The sequence below is a fragment of the Arachis hypogaea genome, chromosome 11 (assembly GCF_003086295.3).
Source record: "Arachis hypogaea cultivar Tifrunner chromosome 11, arahy.Tifrunner.gnm2.J5K5, whole genome shotgun sequence".
NCBI lineage: Eukaryota > Viridiplantae > Streptophyta > Magnoliopsida > Fabales > Fabaceae > Arachis > Arachis hypogaea.
In genome coordinates, this window is record NC_092046.1 from 19,272,626 (window position 1) to 19,286,707 (window position 14,082).

The following is a 14,082-nucleotide window of genomic DNA, read 5'->3' on the forward strand; positions in this document are numbered from 1 at the left end:
CAAAAATATCTTCTTATCTTATCTTTTTCAAAATATCTTTTCTAACTTCCTAACTTCTTATCTTTTCAAAATTGGTTTTCAAAATTTGTTTCAACTAACTAACTAACTTTTTGTTTGTTTTTTAACTTTTTCAAAACTACCTAACTAACTCTCTCTCTCCAATTTTCGAAAATATCTCCCCTCTTTTTCAAAAATTTCTTTTTTTATTAACTAATTATTTTTATTTTAAAATTTTAAAAATTTTTCGAAAATTTCTAACATTTTTCAAAAAAACCATTTTTCAAAAATCACTAACTCTTTTTCAAAATAATTTTCGAAAATTATACCTCCCCCATCCTATTCTATTTATTCATTCATATCCTAACATCTCATCTCACATCTCTGCCATTGGTACAGTTGTGTTTCTTCCTTTACATCACATTTTTTGTCTCCCCCTCTTTTCTTTCACTCACAAAGGGATCCCTATACTGTGGTATAAAGGATCTCCATTATTATTATTATTTTTCTGTGCCCTCTTCTTTGTCATATGAGCAGGAGCAAGGATAAGAACATTCTTGTGGAAGCAAATCCAGAACCTGAAAGGACTCTGAAGAGAAAATTAAGAGAAGCTAAAATACAACAATCCAGAGATAACCTTTCAGAAATTTTCGAACAGGAAAAGGAGATGGCAGCCGAAAATAATAATAATGTAAGGAAGATGCTTGGTGACTTTACTGCACCTAACTCCAATTTACATGGAAGAAGCATCTCCATTCCTGCCATTGGAGCAAACAACTTTGAGCTGAAACCTCAATTAGTTTCTCTAATGCAGCAGAACTGCAAGTTTCATGGACTTCCATCTGAAGATCCTTTTCAGTTCTTAACTGAATTCTTGCAGATATGTGATACTGTTAAGACTAATGGAGTAGATCCTGAAGTCTACAGGCTCATGCTTTTCCCTTTTGCTGTAAGAGACAAAGCTAGATTATGGTTGGATTCTCAACCCAAAGACAACCTGAACTCTTGGGATAAGCTGGTCACGGCTTTCTTAGCCAAGTACTTTCCTCCTCAAAAGCTGAGCAAGCTTAGAGCTGATGTTCAAACCTTCAGACAGAAAGAAGGTGAATCCCTCTATGAAGCTTGGGAAAGATACAAACAGTTGACCAAAAAGTGTCCTTCTGACATGCTTTCAGAATGGACCATCCTGGATATATTCTATGATGGTTTATCTGAGCTATCAAAAATGTCACTGGACACTTCTGCAGGTGGATCCATTCACCTAAAGAAAACGCCTGCAGAAGCTCAAGAACTCATTGACATGGTTGCTAATAACCAGTTCATGTACACTTCTATAAGGAATCCTGTGAGTAATAGGACACCTATGAAGAAGGGAGTTCTTGAAGTTGATACTCTGAATGCCATATTGGCTCAGAACAAAATATTGACTCAGCAAGTCAATATGATTTCTCAGAGTCTGCATGGAATGCAAGCTGCATCCAACAGTACTCAAGAGGCATCTTCTGAAGAAGAAGCCTATGATCCTGAGAACCCTGCAATAGCAGAGGTAAATTACATAGGTGAACCTTATGGAAACACCTATAACTCAACATGGAGAAATCATCCAAATTTCTCATGGAAGGATCAAAAGCCCCAACAAGGCTTTAATAATGGTGGAAGAAACAGGTTTAGCAATAGCAAACCTTTTCCATCATCCACTCAGCAACAGACAGAGAACTCTGAACAAAATGCTTCTAATTTAGCAAATCTAGTCTCTGATCTATCTAAGGCCACTGTAAGTTTCATGAATGAAACAAGGTCTTCCATTAGAAATTTGGAAGCACAAGTGGGCCAGCTGAGTAAAAGGATCACTGAAATCCCTCCTAGTACTCTCCCAAGCAATACAGAAGAGAATCCAAAAGGAGAGTGCAAGGCCATTGACATAAGTGCCATGGCCGAACCTGTGAGGAGAGGAGAGGACGTGAATCCCAAGGAGGAAGACCTCCTGGGACGTCTAGTGATCAATAAGGAGCTTCCCTCTGAGGAACCAAAGGACTCTGAGGCTCATCTAGAGACCATAGAGATTCCATTGAACCTCCTTATGCCCTTCATGAGCTCTGATGAGTATTCCTCTTCTGAAGAGAATGAGGATGTCACTGAAGAGCAAACTGCCAAGTTTCTTGGTGCAATCATGAAGCTGAATGCCAAATTGTTTGGCATTGATGCTTGGGAAGTTGAACCTCCCTTGTTCATCAATGAACTAAGTGATCTGGATCAACTGACATTGCCTCAGAAGAGACAGGATCCTGGAAAGTTCATATTACCTTGTACCATAGGCACCATGATCTTTAAAGCTCTGTGTGACCTTGGTTCAGGTATAAACCTCATGCCCCTCTCTGTAATAGAGAAACTGGGAATCTATGGGGTGCAAGCTGCTAAAATCTCACTAGAGATGGCAGACAGCTCAAGAAGACAGGCTTATGGACAAGTAGAAGATGTATTAGTAAAGGTTGAGGGCCTTTACATACCTACTGATTTCATAGTCCTGGATAATGGAAAGGAAGAGGATGAATCCATCATCCTAGGAAGACCTTTCCTGGCCACAGCAAGAGCTGTGATTGATGTTGACAGAGGTGAAATAGTCCTTCAATGGAATGAGAACTCCCTTGTATTCAAAACTCAAGGATCTCCCTCTGCAACCATGGAGAGGAAGCTTGAAAAGCTTCTCTCAAAGCAGAGTCAACCAGAGCCCCCACAGTCAAACTCTAAGTTTGGTGTTGGGAGGCCACAACCAAACTCTAAGTTTGGTGTTGAACTCCCATATCCAAACTCTAAGTTTGGTGTTGGAGAGTCTCAACAAAGCTCTGCACATCTGTGAGGCTCCATGAGAGCCCACTGTCAAGCTATTGACATTAAAGAAGCGCTTGTTGGGAGGCAACCCAATGTTTATCTAATTCTTACTTTTATTATTTTTCATGTTTTCTTAGGTTCATGATCATGTGGAGTCACAAAATAAATATAAAAATTGAAAACGGAATCAAAAACAGCAGAAGAAAAATCACACCCTGGAGGAGCATCTGTCTGGCGTTCAAACGCCAGAACAGAGCATAGTTCTGGCGCTGAACGCCCAGAATGGGAGCATCCTGGCGCTAAACGCCCAGAACAAGCATGGTTCTGGCGTTCAACGCCAGAAATGGCAGCAAAGGGGCGTTGAACGCCCAAAATGGGCACCAACCTGGCGCTGAACGCCCAGAGTTGTGTGCAAGGGCATTTTGCATGCCTAAATTGGTGCAGGGATGTAAATGCCTTGACACCTCAAGATCTGTGGACCCCACAGGATCCCCACCTACCTTCACTCACTCTCTTCTCTCTTCTCAATCATCCTCTATTCCCAATAAACACTCATCCCTTCTGTCTTCCATTTACCACTCACACCCATACACCTACTTACCTTCAAAAATTCAACATCTCTTCCCCACCCAATCCCACCCATATGGCCAAATACACACAGCCATCCATCTCCTCCATATCCTCTTCTTCTTCTATTCTTTCTTCTTTTGCTCGAGGGCGAGCAACATTCTAAGTTTGGTGTGGTAAAAGCATAGCTTTTCTGTTTTTTCCATAACCATTGATGGCACCTAAGGCCAGAGAAACCTCTAGAAAGAGGAATGGGAAGACAAAAGCTTCCATCAAGGGTCTATAGCTCAGTGGTAGAACATTTGACTGCAAATCAAGAGATCCCTGAGATACCTCAGGGGATACATTTTCTTCCACACAATTATTGGAAGCAACTAAGGGTGGAACATCAAGAGCACTCCATCATCCTTCATGAAATAAGAGAATATCTAAAAGCAATGAAGGAGGAGCAGCAAAGACAAGGAAGAGACATAGAAGAGCTCAAGGACATCACTAAGGTGGACTCATTCCTTGTTCTTACTTTCTCTGTTTTTTTCGTTTTATATGTTAGGTGCTTATCCATGTTTGTGTCTTCATTACATGATCATTAGTAGTTAGTAACTTTGTCTTAAAGATATGAATGTCCTATGAATCCATCACCTCTCTTAAATAAAAAATGTTTTAATTCAAAAGAACAAGAAGTACATGAGTTTTGAATTTATCCTTGAACTTAGCTTAATTATATTGATGTGGTGACAATGCTTCTTGTTTTCTAAATGTATGCTTGAACAGTGCATATGTCTTTTGAAGTTGTTGTTTAAGAATGTTAAATATGTTGGCTCTTGAAAGAATGATGACTAGGAGACATGTTATTTGATAATCTGAAAAATCATAAAAATGATTCTTGAAGCAAGAAAAAGCAGCAAAGAACAAAGCTTGCAGAAAAAAAAAAAGAGAAAAAAAAAGGGGCGAAAAAAAAATTAGAAAAAAATAGAAAGAAAAAGAAAAAGCAAGCAGAAAAAGCCAATAACCCTTAAAACCAAAAGGCAAGGGCAAATAAAAAGGATCCCAAGGCTTTGAGCATCAGTGGATAGGAGGGCCTAAAGGAATAAAATCCTGGTCTAAGCGGCTAAACCAAGCTGTCCCTAAACATGTGCTTGTGGCGTGTAGGTGTCAAGTGAAAACTTGAGACTGAGCGGTTAAAGTCAAGGTCCAAAGAAAAAACAAAGAGTGTGCTTAAGAACCCTGGACACCTCTAATTGGGGACTTTAGCAAAGCTGAGTCACAATCTGAAAAGGTTCACCCAATTATGTGTCTGTGGCATTTATGTATCCGGTGGTAATATTGGAAAACAAAGTGCTTAGGACCACGGCCAAGACTCACAAAGAAGCTGTGTTCAAGAATCATCATACTGAACTAGGAGAGTCAATAACACTATTCGAAATCTGAAGTTCCTATAGATGCCAATCATTCTAAACCTCAATGGATAAAGTGAGATGCCAAAACTATTCAAGAGGCAAAAAGCTATAAGTCCCGCTCATATGATTGAAGCTATGTTTCATTGATAGTTTGGAATTTATAGTATATTCTATTCTTTTTATCCTATTTTGATTTTCAGTTGCTTGGGGACAAGCAACAATTTAAGTTTGGTGTTGTGATGAGCGGATAATTTATACGCTTTTTGACATTGTTTTTAGTATGTTTTTAGTAGGATCTAGTTACTTTTAGGGATATTTTCATTAGTTTTTATGTTAAATTCACATTTCTGGACTTTACTATGAGTTTGTGTGTTTTTCTGTGATTTCAGGTATTTTCTGGCTGAAATTGAGGGACTTGAGCAGAAATCAGATTCAGAGGTTGAAAAAGGACTGCTGATGCTGTTGGATTCTGACCTCCCTGCACTCAAAGTAAATTTTCTGGATCTACAGAACTCGAAATGGCGCGCTTCCAATTGCGTTGGAAAGTAGACATCCAGGGCTTTCCAGTAATATATAATAGTCCATACTTTGGCCAAGAATTGACGACGTAAACTGGCGTTCAACGCCAGCCTTCTGCCCAAATCTGGCGTCCAGCGCCAGAAAAGGATCCAAAACCAGAGTTGAACGCCCAAACTGGCACAGAAACTGGCGTTCAACTCCACAAATGGCCTCTGCACGTGCTACACTCAGGCTCAGCCCAAACATACACCAAGTGGGCCCCGGAAGTGGATTTATGCATCAATTACTTACTCATGTAAACCCTAGTGACTAGTTTATTATAAATAGGACCTCTTACTAGTTTCATCTTTGGTCTCAGTTTTATTCCATTGTTCATCTTAGGAGACTATTGATCTCGTTTAGGGGGCTGGCCATCTCGGCCATGCCTGGACCTTTCACTTATGTATTTTCAACGGTAGAGTTTCTACACTCCATAGATTAAGGTGTGGAGCTCTGCTGTTCCTCAAAGATTAATGCAAGTACTACTGTTTTCTATTCAATTTATCTTATTTCGCTTCTAAGATATCCATTCGCACCCAAGAACGTGATGAAGGTGATGATTATGTGTGACGCTCACCATCCTTCTCCTTTATGAATGCGTGCTTGACAAACACTTCTGTTCTACATGAAATAAGCTAGAATGAGTATCTCTTAGATCTCCTAACCAGAATCTTCGTGGCGTAAGCTAGAATGATGGCGGCATTCAAGAGAATCCGGAAGGTCTAAACCTTGTCTGTGGTATTCCGAGTAGGATTCAATGATTGAATGACTGTGATGAGCTCCGAACTCGCTATTGCAGGGCGTTAGTGACAGACGCAAAAGGATAGTAAATCCTATTCCAGCATGATCGAGAACCGACAGATGAATAGCCGTGCCGTGACAGGGTGCGTGAGCATATTATTCACTGAGAGGATAAGATGAAGCCATTGACAAAGGTGATGCCTCCAGACGATTAGCCGTGCCGTGACAGGGCATTGGATCATTTTCCCGAGAGATGACCGAAAGTAGCCATTGACAGTGGTGATGTATCACATAAAGCCAGCCATGGAAAAGAGTAAGACTGATTGGATGAAGACAGCAGGAAAGCAGAGGTTCAGAGGAAGGAAAAGCATCTCCATTCGCTTATCTGAAATTCCTACCAATGAATTACATAAGTATTTCTATCCCTATTTTATTATATTAAATTCGAAAACCACATAACTGTTTTATATCCGCCTGACTGAGATTTACAAGGTGACCATAGCTTGCTTCATACCAACAATCTCCGTGGGATTCGACCCTTACTCACGTAAGGTATTACTTGGACGACCCAGTGCACTTGCTGGTTAGTTGTATCGAAGTTGTGACAGACTGTAAAACTAGATCAGAGTATCTGGCCTAAGAAGCCATTACCAGAGATCACAATTTCGTGCACCAAGGAGCTAGCACGGTTATACATAAAGGAGATTGTGAGACTCCATGGTGTACCTGCTACTATAATCTCTGATAGAGATCCTCGTTTCACTTCGAGGTTCTGGGGTGCATTTCAGAAAGCTTTTGGAACCCGATTAAGCTTGAGTACAGCGTACCATCCTCAAACAGATGGTCAATCTGAGAGGACGATCCAAACACTAGAGGATATGTTGAGAGCTTGTGTTTTGGACCAACCGGTGAGTTGGGATCGGTATATGCCGTTAGTAGAGTTTGCATACAATAATAGTTACCATGCGAGCATCGGAATGGCTCCGTATGAGGCATTGTATGGGAGGAAATGTCAATCTCCGCTATGTTGGTATGAAGCTGGAGAGAAGGGCTTGTTGGGGCCGGAAATGATAGCTGAGACCACTGAACAAGTCAAGAAAATCCGAGATAGGATGCTTACGGCGCAGAGTCACCAAAAGAGTTACGCTGATCAGAGGCGGAAGCCCTTGGAATTTGAGGCAGGAGATCATGTTTTCCTTAAGGTTACTCCGACTACAGGAGTAGGTAGAGCGATTAAAGCAAAGAAGTTGAATCCTTGATACATTGGTCCATTTCAGATCCTAGAGAGGATTGGGCCGGTGGCGTATCGGGTGGCTCTACCACCTCATCTTTCGAACATGCACGATGTGTATCACGTGTCACAGCTTCGGAAGTACACTCCTGATGCTAGCCATGTGTTAGAACCTGAATCGGTTCAGTTAAGGGAAGATTTGACGCTTCCGGTGGCTCCAGTTAGAATTGATGATACTAATATTAAACGATTGCGTGGAAAAGAGGTTTCATTAGTCAAAGTGGCTTGGAGCCGAGGCGGTGTTGAGGAACACACTTGGGAACTCGAGTCGGAGATGCGAACGGATTATCCGCACTTATTCTCAGGTAATTGAATTTGAATTTTGTGGGCAAAATTCCCAAATAGGTGGGTAGAATGTAAGACCCGGTTAATTAATGGCTAATTAACCCATAAATGAGAATTTATTCTAGAAAGCCAAAAATGTTATTTTTATGGCTTAATGTGATAGAGGAGATTGAGACGAGAATTTTGGTACCAATTTTATAGAAATCGGACCAAGATTGGACCGAACGGGCCAAACCGGTCCAACCGGACCCAAAGTGGGCCCTTGGCCCAACTAAACTAAACCAAAACCCTAGTTTTCAGCATTCTCTCTCCTCATTAAACACACACACACACGCTGAAATGGAGTGAGGGAGGAGAAGAACACTCTCTCAAGTTCTTTCTCTCACTTGATCTTCAAACCACCATAACTTTTGATCTAGAGCTCCGATTGCCGCTCCGTTTGCGGCCACGCATTCACCGCGGAGAGCTCTACAAAACCCATACAATTAATCTTGAGGTAATCCACGTTTTACTGTTCGAAATTCCAGCCCTTGATTTCGAGTTTCATGAGCAAAAATGTTGAGATTTTGGGTTCTTTGATGTTATAGGACCCAACTCTCTTGAAGGAGAAGGTTAATCTTGTCTCCTTGGATCTTGGGTGTGGTAAGATTCTCAACCCTAGTATAATTTGTTGTTCTATGAGGTTTGGGCATTGAGATGTTGTGTATGGGTATGATGATTGTGGCTTAGGTTGTGTATATGTGAATATTGGAGCTTGATTGGTGATTTTGAAAAGCTTGGAAGAGGATTTTGTGTGACAAAATCTGTTCTTGGAGGTGTTGATACCTTGAGAGCTTGTGGACAAGTGGTTTGGAAGTGCTCCGGTTGAGCTTGGGAAATCGGCTAAGGTATGGTTTCGGTTTCCCGTATCTAATATGTAATGTGGTAGGAAATACTTAGGCTAGAGGCCCTAAGATAGGCATTGAATTGTTGGTGTTGTTGAATGGTTGAGATATATGATGTGTTCATATATGTGATTATGAATATTGATGCCTTGATTGTGTGATATATGAGAAATGCATGTTGTGATATATGCTTGATGGATGATTGAGGTTGAATTGATGGGTGGTACCATGTTGATGGTGAGTATGATGTTGATCATGTATAATGATGGTTGATTTGGAAATTGATATTATTGGAAATTGGGATGAGAAGGATGTATGACATGAGATTGTGTTTGTCCTTTAGCCATTGATTGAGAAGTGTTAAAATGGTTGGAGGTAGTTTTGGAAATTTTGGTAAAATGTCAATGTGTGAGTTGAGGATGGCTTGTTGTTGATTTTGGTACATTTTGAATGATTTCAAAGAGAAGGGTTGAAATTGGCATGTTTTGATTGATTTTGAAAAGAGTTGAAAGTGGCTTGTTTTGAAAATGGCACTTTGTGGTTTTGAATGAAAATATGGTTTTTGGGCATATTTTGACGGGACATAACTTGGACTACGGATCTCTGATTTGTGCCAAATCTATTTAGAAATAAAATTGGATCTGGGATGTCCATGCCGTTCGAAGAACGGGTGAAAAATGATTTAAAATGAGAGAGTTATGACCGTCAGAAGTTTGGGGGTTGAATCTGTAAATTCTGCAGTTTTTTAACTTAGAAAATTTTTAGCAGAATGAACCCCCGCGCGTAGGCGCACTTGGCGCGTACGCACCGTTCTTCCAGGAAGCGCCATCCACGCGTGCGCGTGATTTGCGCGGGCGCGCCGAATGTGCTGCACCCAATGCCCAGCCATTTTCTCGAGAGTTGTGCCAGAGTTGTGCCAGTTTTGTGCCTGGGGCGCAAGAGCACCCACACGTACGCGTGGCTGACGCGTGCGCGTCGTTTGGCTATTTTTCAACCCGCACGTCCGCGCGTATGACGCTTGCGCGTCGATGAGTTTTGTGGCCATCCGCGCGTGCGCGTGGAGTGCGCGTACGCGTGGCGCTGTTTTCATCCCAAAGTTGATTTTTGAGTTTTAAAAGCCAAATTTCATACTTCTAAGCCTCCGATCTCACCACTTATGTCTTAAATCATTATGATATGCCTAGCATGAGAAAAAGGGCTAGTGAATGTGGTAACTTGCGAGTGAAGCAAGGGGGAAAATGAATGATCATTGAGGATCAAAGATGATTATGTGAGATGCGGAGAATGGCGGTGGAAGTGCTTGTTATGCTGTGGGCTGAAGGGCCATAATTGTTAATGAATTGGCTGGTTATGGATTTAACCGTGAGCCGGATGGCTAGATTATTGCCGTGTTACGGCGGAGCCATGTTTATGGCCAAGTATAAATGCATATATGCTGTTGATTGAATTGTGAATGTTTGCACTTCCACCATTGGAGATGAGGGTTTCCCTGGGTAGTAGCAATGGCTAGCCACCATGTGCTCCAGGTTGAGACTCGAAGCTCTGTTAACCCAATGTCGTAAGTGTGGCCGAGCATTGTGAAAGGCCCGGATGAGCTCGCCCCCATAAATATTCACCAGTGATGGTGATGGATAAATATTCACCAGTGAGGGTGATGGAAATGGATCATGATTATGATCAAGTTTATGATGAGTATAACTCGAGTTGGGGATGCATGACAGAGGGACAGTCCAATGGTTAGCTACCAGGACTTGTCGGGTTGGCTCTATAACTGACAGATGATATCATCAGCCACTAGGGACAGGCATGCATCATAAGCATACTACATGAATTGTTTGAGATTGCCTATTTGACTGCATATTACTTGCTAATTGCCTAAATGCCTTATCTATTCCTATTTGTAAATATCTTGTCTGATATAACTGTGTTTGCTATATTATACTCCTTCTGGTGGTTGGGAGGTCTGAAGGAATTGGAAAGGAAATTATTAGTTAGACTGAAGAATCTTTAGTCAGTTGCCACTTACGGTTTAGCTTGTTTATAAGCTTTGATATTATCTGGAGGAAGTTCTAGGATTGCCTTCGGCTTTCCTCTATTATTATGTATTATATATGTGGAAGTTGTTACCATGCTGGGGACCTCTGGTTCTCACCCATGCGGATTTTGTGGTTTTTAGATGCAGGACGTGAGGTTTCTCGCTGAGGCATGCTGGAGACTTCCGGATTAGCGAAGATCTTTGTTTTCGGGGCTCTATTTTGGTTTATATATCTTGTTTAGATACTTTTATCTCCATTAAATAATACAAACTGTGATGACTCCTTCTAGAGGGGATTTTTGGAGAATAGGTTTTCTGTATTTGTGTCCCTTTAGGTTTCCTTTGGGGTTTCCCTTATTTTATCATATGTATATATTGCTATGCTCAGAGCGGTTATCTTCGCGGCCGGATTTTGAGTCTTGATATTCCCGTGCCTGACACTCTTTGTATATATATAGTCTCACGTTAGCTTATCCTTTGCTCGTTACGTTATCGATCGGAGTGTTGCGCTTTCGAGTTACGGTTTTTGTTTACCCTTTTTTTTACAAAGGCTCCTAGTTATAATCAATCATTCATACTACTATACGTACTAAATTTTTGTTTTAGAGGTCGTAATACCTTGCCATCTCTGAATTATGACTTAAGCATAAGACTCTGTATGGTAGGGTGTTACAATATGTGTATTTCTAAATATAAAAATATAATATTTTAAAAATAATAAAAAAATATTAAGAATTTAAATTGAACCAAACTCTTACAAATTGAACATTTTAAAGAATATAGAAGATATAGATGGCTTTAAATAATAGAAAAGATAGACAGTTTCAAATAATAGGGAAGATGGGAGAAGAGAAGATGGGCAATTTCAAAACAATAGGAGGAGAGAGGTGATTTTAACTAACTAATTAATGGGGGACGGAATGTATCATGTAATTTGAAACTGCCCATTTAAAATTAATACATTATTTTCTTAGAAACCAACCTATTTAAACTAATAATAAAAAATTTTAGTGTTAATTTATTTCTTTTTAAGTATGTTTTATTATATTATTGTGAGCAATTTAGATTATTTATATTACAATATTTTAAGTAAACATACTTAAAAAGGAATAAATTAACACTAAATTTTTTTATTATTAGTTTAAATGGATTGGTTTCTAAGAAAATAATGTATTAATTTTAAATGGGTAGTTTCAAATTACGTGATACATCCAGTCGCCTATTAATTAGTTAGTTAAAATCGCCTCTCTCCTCCTATTATTTTAAAATTGTCCATCTTCTCTCCATCCATCTTTCCTATTATTTGAAACTGTCTATCTTTTCTATTATTTAAAGCTATTCATCTTATATATTCTTTAAAACGTTCAATTTAAATTATTAATTTTTTTATTATTTTAAAATATTATATTTTTATATTTAGAAATGCACATATCTCGTTTATAATATAAACAAAATAAATCAATGCGATGTAAATTAATAAATACGCTACAAATTATATATTTCGATAATTAAATAATTAAATTATTTATTTAAAAAAAATTCCCCGCAAGTCTACCTTTCAGTGGAGAGCCCATTACTGCAGAGAACTTGTCTCCCTCCATTATGATGCAAAATACGTTACATTCATTACAAGCATACACTTATCATCTACACATGTAGAATTCGCCTATTTTACATATTCTAGACTTGTTAATAAAATGATAAGCCTAGTTTAATTTTCAACATCCTACTACACAAATAATCACATTAGTTGTCATAGTTACTAATGCTTGCAAGAAGATTTACTTTTTTTGGAAATTTTCAGCAATATAGATCGAAAGCAAAGAAATTACAGCATGACTACAAGAAGAGATAACGAAGAAATTAGAAAAAAAATACATACTTTGCAAAAAGAGAGAATGAAGTTAGAGCGACATTCAGATTCTCTTCATGAAGAAGTCAGTCAGCTTCTTAATGTATTAGAAGAGAAAGAAGAACATATTTTGTAGTATAAGAAAAAGGAAAAGAAGTTGGAAAATCATATCACAGATTTTAAAAGTAAACATATAGTAGACATTGCACATTCCTAACTGGTCTTATAATGTTTCTGTACTTTTTTGCAGAACCAGTCATTACTAAGCAATATGATCAAATAGTAAGCCACTTGAATTGTTAAGGAATTTGAAAGAAATACCTCTAAGAAATAATCAAGTGTTATTATAGCTGGTTATCAATTGTAGGTGCTTGATATATTTTGCAGTAACTTCTCATTAATTGTTGCAGTAATTGAGCAGGCTATTAATGAAAATTCGAAAAGTTTAATTGATCAATTACATAGAGTAGATACTAATTTGATTCCTATACTCTTATGCGGGAGAATGTATATTTTTGGTGAAATGTTTCTTGATATTTTTGCTGACACAATCCACATGCATATAAATTAAACTACGTTGCTGTATTTTAGAGAAAATATTTTTAAGGCATGAATCAACCTCTTTTGTGAGCACTTTTTGCCATTTCAAATTCTGTATCAACCTAGTGATACCACATGTTAATGAAACATCAATTTGAGATAGCTACACAAGTATATGTTTATTTTTTTTTGTCTATGGTATTTTTCAACCCGACAAACTAATAATTAATCTGTCGCGAATCTGAATTCTAGTTAAAGGTCTGTCGCTATTAATAGATTGCTGCATATACAAAACAAGATTCGAGTTTCTGACACTTACTTAAGTGGACGAGTGAATTGACTACTCGACCAACCCAAATTAGTTAAGTATTATATTTTTTAATAGTTAACTCTTAATATATAATTAAGATATTTAAAATTTTAGGAATGAAATTAAAATAAATTTAATAATAAAAGTAATTGTGATATTTTTCAAAAAAAAAAATTGATAATGTTAAAATTTCAAATTCATGATGAATGCTTGAGAAATGTTGTAATAAAGTCAAGTTTCTGGCAGTTTCCTTAAATGTTTGATAATACTTCACTGACGTCTCTTTAACTTCTTTATTATTCAAACAGTACATGTCTTGAAATTTCTAGATATAACACTAAACTTCGCTGACGTTCTCGATTTGATGATCCAAAATTTGTTCGAATAATACAGGTCAAAAAATACATTAACAATTAAAAAAAAATTGGAGTAATTGAGTGATCAATTTATTCATTTATTTAAATAAATATTAAGATTTGAATCCTATTTTATATACAATAATTTATTTATCAGTAACAGAATTTTAAATGGAATTTAAGTTTACGACAAATTAATTTTTAATTTGTCAAATTAAAAAATATCATTGTAAAACAAAAAAATAATTAAAAAAAGAGTTGGTATTTTTTGTTAAAAGAAAAAGATAGTTGGTTACAGTTCTAATCATTTAGGTAAAGTAATCAAATGAGTTGCTCGCACGAACTCGGATAGCTTTACAATATACTTTAAATAGAAGAAAATTTGTCAACCATCATTCATATTATATTTTGTGTCTTCTACATAAATAGTATAATTATTA

General features: G+C 37.9%; 1 non-coding gene across 1 annotated transcript; it reads right to left on the minus strand.

Moving 5' to 3' along the window:
* Positions 1-1,060: 1,060 nt before the first annotated feature.
* Positions 1,061-1,168, minus strand: LOC112724533 (small nucleolar RNA R71). Its single transcript, XR_003163691.1, has one exon. It is a non-coding gene; the product is annotated as a small nucleolar RNA R71 (small nucleolar RNA).
* Between the last annotated feature and the right edge of the window lie 12,914 nt (positions 1,169-14,082).